A 6,762-nucleotide genomic window follows, 5' to 3' on the forward strand; every position below is an offset into this window, starting at 1 on the left:
TGTGAAAAATGTCATTGGTAATTTGATAGGGACCATATTAAATCTGTAGATTGCCTTGGGTGGTATAGTCATTTTGACAATATTGATTCTTCCAATCCAAGAACATGGATTTAAAGACCTAAATGTAAGACCAGATACTATAAAATTCATAGAAGAAAACATAGCAAGAACACTCTTTGACATAATTTGCAGCAATATTTTTTGATCCCTCTCCTAGAGGAAAGGAAATAAAAACAAAAATAAACAAATGGAACCTAATTAAACTCAAAAGCTTTTGCACAGCAAAGGAAACCATAAATAAAATTAAAAGACAACCCACAGAATGGGAGAAAATATTTGCAAATGATGCAACCAACAAAGGATTAATCTTCAAAATTTACAAACAGCTCATGCAGCTCAATATCAAAAAAACAAACAATCCAATCAAAAAATGGGCAGAAGACCTATATAGACATTTCTCCAAAGAAGACATACAGATGGCCAAGAGACACATGAAGAGATGCTCAACATCATTAAATATTAGAGAAATGCAAATCAAAACTACAATGAGATATCACCTCACACCAGTTAGAATGGGCATGAGCAAAAAATCTACAAACAATAAATGCTGGAGAAGGTGTGGAGGAAATGCAACCATCCTACACTGATGGTGGGAATGTAATAGAGCCACCATACGATCCAGCAATCCCACTCCTGGGCATATGTCCAGAGAAAACTATGGTTCGAAAGGATACATGTACCCCAATGTTCATTGCAGTGTTGTTTACAATGGCCAAGACATGGAAGCAACCTAAATGTCCATTGACAGATGAATAAAGAAGATGTGGTATATATATATATATATATATATATATATATATATATATATATATAATGGAATATTACTCAGCCATTTAAAAGAATGAAATAATGCCATTTGCAGCAACATGGATGGACCTAGAGATTATCATACTAAGTGAAGTAAGTCAGACAGAGAAAGACAAAAACTGTATGATATCATTGATATGCAGAATCTAAAAAAAATGATACAAATTAACTTGTTTACAAAACAGAAACAGTCACAGACTTAGAAAACAAACTTATGGTTACCAGAGGGGGAAGAGTGGGGGGGAGGGACAGATTGGGAGATTGGGATTGACATATACACACTACTATATTTAAAATAGATAACCAACAAAGACCTACTGTATAGCACAGGGAACTCCACTCAATATTCTGCAATAACCTAAATGGGAAAAGAATTTGAAAAAGAATAGATATATGTATATGTATAACTGAATCACTTTGCTGTACACCTGAAACTAACACAACATTGTAAATCAACTACACTCCAATATAAAATAAAAGTTAAAAAAATAAAATACTACTACTTGCAATCAAAGGTGAGTATATAAGCTGTGGGGGCAATGAGCAAGAGGAAGAAGAAGAAGAGAAAAGGATGAAGATTGAGGTAATGCTGGATTCGACTGGAAATGAACCCAGCCAATAAACAGAGGGCAGCTTCCTCTCTAATAATAAACCACTTGGCACGATTAAAAGGCCACTAACTCAGACTTTTAAACCTATTTTAAGTGACATCTTACCATCTTTGGGGAGTATGTTAAGTGAAAGTGAGAGAATTCTACTTATGAAGTACACAGAGGTACCAGTAGGAGAAGTTTATAAGTATTCTTTTTGTATTATGAAGCCATCTAACACGAGGAAGTATAGAATTTGCAAGGCATTGTGTCCATTTTTAAAGATTATTTAAATATATTAAATTGTCTCTTATATTGCCTGTTTTTTTCATTTCTCCATGATGAACACTGATGAAGATCTTGTGACCTCCTACTGCCTACAATAAAGTAATTAGGAAAAGGATGAAATGGAGAATCACTCTGTTCCCAAATACTTTGATGTGTTTCTGGCTCTACCAACTTTCCCTAGGATTAAAGTTTTAAGGGTTGACTGGTTATCAGTCCTTCATTAGAACATAGTCATGAAGTGTAGGAGAAGCAGTTTCCCAGAGTGAGGCTATTAGAGAAGAGGAAATATAGAGAGAATCTGAAATCTACAAATCGATGATTTGCTGAGGGCGTTGCAGGGACACGATTTAAGGACTAAATAACTTAGATTCCAGTGTAGGCAAATTCTCCCCTTCCTCTAATGACCCAACTTAGAGTCATTACTTCAAGATTCCTCTAGTGCTGGGAGTCAAAAAATTGAGTTCCAGTCTACTTCTATTACTTCAGTTAATAGAAATCATGCAATATTTGTGCTATTTATCCCACTGCGGATTAAAGAAAGAAAATTAAAATATTGAATGCCTACTTACTGTGCTTCAGATACTTTCCCTACACCTACCTTGCAAATCAAAAATGATCCATACTTTACAGGCAAAATTAGGCTTAGAGATGTTTAAAAAAACTTACTCAAATCCACATAGCTGGTATGCAGCTAAGCAGCAAAGTCAGACCCCACTCACGCAAAAGCCCAGGTGTCTTCCACTCCCTCACACTACCCAACACAGAACCCTAACACCCAGAGAGCACACATCAAATGTTGGTTTCCCTTTCTTTCCTCTAAAAATCAGCTCACATCTCTTCTTTTAGATAGAGATAGATAGATAGATGATAGATAGATAGATAGATAGATAGATAGATAGATAGATAGATAGATAGGTAGATATAGAGATAGATATAGAGATAGATAGATGATAGATAGATTTTTGAATTTTTTAAATGTTAAAGTCGTCGCCGTACCTCACCCAGCAGTATCTTTCCCTTGTCAAGAGGGCTTTAATAAGACAAAAATTCAACCCTTCTTCTTCCTCAAATTCTCAAGATGAATTTTGTCAGCTCTGATGTTGTTTGTTGAAATGCTTGGTTGGCTGGGTGTCTTAAAACCCAATCAACCAAAACACAAACAAAATCACATCTCATTTACACTAATTTATTCCAAGGAGCATTAAAAAATGCATTAGAGAAATTATTTCCAATTGGTGCAATTTCAGGGGCTGGACAAGGATTATGTTGCTCCCAAAGCATACCACATAAGCCCTAGATTTGAATATTTGGGGGAGTTGGGGAATACCCAACACCCTTTATTTTCCAGCAACATTACTATCTAATTCCTATTGTTTTTTTTTTCTTCCAAATCCTTGCCTCACTCTTCCTAATACCTCTCCTGACAAGTTTTGTCAGACTCAGCTAGCCAAGCCTGTAAGAAGAAATGGTTGAGCTCCACCTATGTGTGACAAAATACTCACATTTCTACAGCTCTCCAACAAGCAATCTCAGAATGTGGGATAGGCTGATGAGCAATCCCTCTCTGATTAGTTTAACTACAGAATCCAGATGATCCAGATGATGTAGGTGTTGTCAATGCAACATAAGGATCATTTGTTCACTCATTTCATTCATTGGAGGCAAGTTAGTAACTACTTAGTTGACAGATGCTATACTTGGCACTGAAGTTACAAATATCAGAAAGACATTGTCCCTGTCCTTTAGGAGTTTACATAGTAATTAGGGAGACCAACATATGAGAAAGCAATAGATGAATACTGTGGCAAGTGCTATAATAGACATGATTAAGGGACTGTGTTTGCGGTGAAGTGATCAACTGATTTTAACTCTGATTAAAAGTGAAGAAACAGTATTCAAAGAAATCTTAAGAGGGGAACTTTGCAATGAGTCTCCAGAAGTGGCCAGGAGTTATCCAGGTTTACTTGGGGAGACTACCCCAGGAATATATATATCTTTAAGTGTGCATAAAGTCTTAAAGTAAGAAAGACGATGGTGAGCTAAAGGAACTCGAAAATAATTCAGCACAGGTAAGACACAGGTTGTATGTGGCAGCATGGTAGGAAATGATGTCAGAACAACAGGCAGAGGTTGGATAACAATGAATCTGATAAAACTTGCTAAGAACTTTAGTCTTTAGCTATAAGCAATGAACAACCATCAAAGGGCTTTTGTAAAATCACATGATCATATGTTCATTTCAGAAAGGTTTTTTTTTTTGTTTTTTTTTTTTGTTTTTTGCGGTACGCGTGCCCCTCACTGCTGTGGCCTCTCCCGTTGCAGAGCACAGGCTCCGGACGCGCAGGCTCAGGGGCCGTGGCTCACGGGCCCAGCCGCTCCACGGCATGTGGGATCCTCCTGGACCGGGGCACAAACCCGTGTCCCCTGCATCGGCAGGCGGACTCTCAACCACTGCGCCACCAGGGAAGCCCTGTTTTTTTTTTTTTTTTTTATGGCAGAGGGGCAAGACTTGAGGTGTGAAGACCAATCCAGCAGCTACTATGATAATCTGGGTAAAAGATGACAGAGGCAACATGGGGTACATAAAAGGGGCTGGATGCAGAACATATTTCTGAGATTTGTGGTTAGATAGTATACAGTGACTGAGATGAAGGTGTCTAACATGACTTGCTAGATTTCTGGCTTGAGTCAGAGACCAACTTTGTAGGAAGGAAAAAAAATGAGACTTTGATGAGAGAGTAAACTTTGTTGATATTTTCTTTACATGGCATTGTTTGGTTCAGGCCATTGGTCATATACAGAAACCTAGAAGTTCAAAAACGACCAACAGGCTATACATAGTCTACTGATATGTTTCATTTAGCCAGCACACCACTAGTTCACACTATTTAAAATATGAATTAGTTAACAATGTTTAGAAACTGGGAGATGACACCAAAAAAAAAAAGGCCCTGGATTTCTGATTTCTCTTAAGCCAAATATCCAGCCTGGGTCAACATCCTCCTCTCAATAATCAGCCAGATCTGGGCAGCTGTGATCTCATTTTGGATTGGACATGTGCAAGCCTGTTCATGAACGTCTCCCCAGCACTGTAGCTAGCTTCGGGCTTTACATGGATTATTCCATTTAATAATCATATTAATTTTGAAAATTAGGCATTTTTATCATTTTATGGTTGATAAAACTTGTTAACTGTTTTTGTCTTGGTGTTTGTTTGATGAGAGAAAAGAGAAAAAGAAAGGACAGTATAAAAAAGTCTCAGTATTTACCTTTAACAGAATTTCACAGCTGAAAAGGACACTGAAGATTATCTAGGTCAATGACTATAAACCTTTTGTTCTTGTTTTTGTTGTTCCATAACCATTTAAGCATCTTTCTCCCAAATGCCCTCCCATTAAAAAAATGCACACACCTACCTACACACAAATTTTTTCCTGTAATTTCAAGGACTTTGCAGACCAACTGAAGTCTGATCATAGATATTGACAGATTAGGAACCTCATGATAATCCTTTTATTTATTATTTGTGGGAAGTGAATCCCAATTGCACACAATTAATATATATTGACTGTTTAATCAGAAAAAAAGCTGCAGACTATATCCCAGCCCAGTTCTTTTTCTACCATATTCTTTTGTCTTTTGGAAACAGAACCAAAGGAAAATGGATTCATGTCGGTATAGACTGAGGTTTAAGGAGAATTCAACATGAGAGCCCAGCTTTTTAAGTAGTCTTAATGTTTTTTCTTATTTTTTATTATTGGCATGTTACATAAACATGCAAGCTTACTAGTATAGTGAGTTAATTTACTACTATAAATAAACAAAACTCACATCAAAATTATCCTGGCCTCTATTAATCATAGGAATAAAAATGACTGCACATCATTATTAGTTCACACAGTGCATTCTTTCAACAAAGACATACCACAGTAATAGAAAGTGTTTTTAAAATTAATTTTAATTATAAAATGATACATCAATATATTTTTCCTTTTAAAAGTAGAATATTTATAGATGAAACTACAGTCCTTTCTGATCTTCATCCCAAATTCAATCCCTCTCCTCCTTCCCCAGAGATAATCACTGGGAAGTTGAGCTTATTCCTTCCAGACAACTTAAAGCTATTTTTTACACACATAAACCAGTACACAGAGAAAATACTTTACATTTACTATGCATTTTTATATTAAAAAAGTCATATTGCGTTTATATTTATGCATTATAAATTTTTCACTGAATAATATTTGGAGATGCTGATTTACAGAAATCTAGTTTATTCTTTTTAATTGCTATAGAATTCTATGCTACATCAGACTATACTACAAAGCTACAGTTATCAAAACGGTATGGTACTGGCACAAAAACAGAAAGCTAGATCAATGGAACAGGATAGAAAGCCCAGAGATAAACCCACGCACATATGGTCACCTTATCTTTGACAAAGGAGGCAGAAATGTACCATGGAGAAAGGACAGCCTATTCAATAAGTGGTGCTGGGAAAACTGGACAGCTACATGTAAAAGTATGAAGTTAGATCACTCCCTAACACCATACACAAAAATAAGCTCAAAATGGATTAAAGACCTAAATGTAAGGCCAGAAACTATCAAACTCTTAGAGGAAAACATAGGCAGAACACTCTATGACATAAATCACAGCAAGATTCTTTCTGACCCACCTCCTAGAGTAATGGAAATAAAAACAAGAGTAAACAAATGGGACCTAATGAAACTTAAAAGCTTTTGCGCAGCAAAGGAAACCATAAAGAAGACCAAAAGACAACCCTCAGAATGGGAGAAAATATTTGCAAATGAAGCAACTGACAAAGGATTGATCTCCAAAATTTATAAGCAGCTCATGCAGCTTAATAACAAAAAAACAAACAACCCAATCCAAAAATGGGCAGAAGACCTAAATAGACATTTCTCCAAAGAAGATATACAGAGTGCCAACAAACACATGAAAGAATGCTCAACATCACTAATCATTAGAGAAATGCAAATCAAAACTACAGTGA

Source organism: Tursiops truncatus, chromosome 1 (assembly GCF_011762595.2).
Source record: "Tursiops truncatus isolate mTurTru1 chromosome 1, mTurTru1.mat.Y, whole genome shotgun sequence".
NCBI lineage: Eukaryota > Metazoa > Chordata > Mammalia > Artiodactyla > Delphinidae > Tursiops > Tursiops truncatus.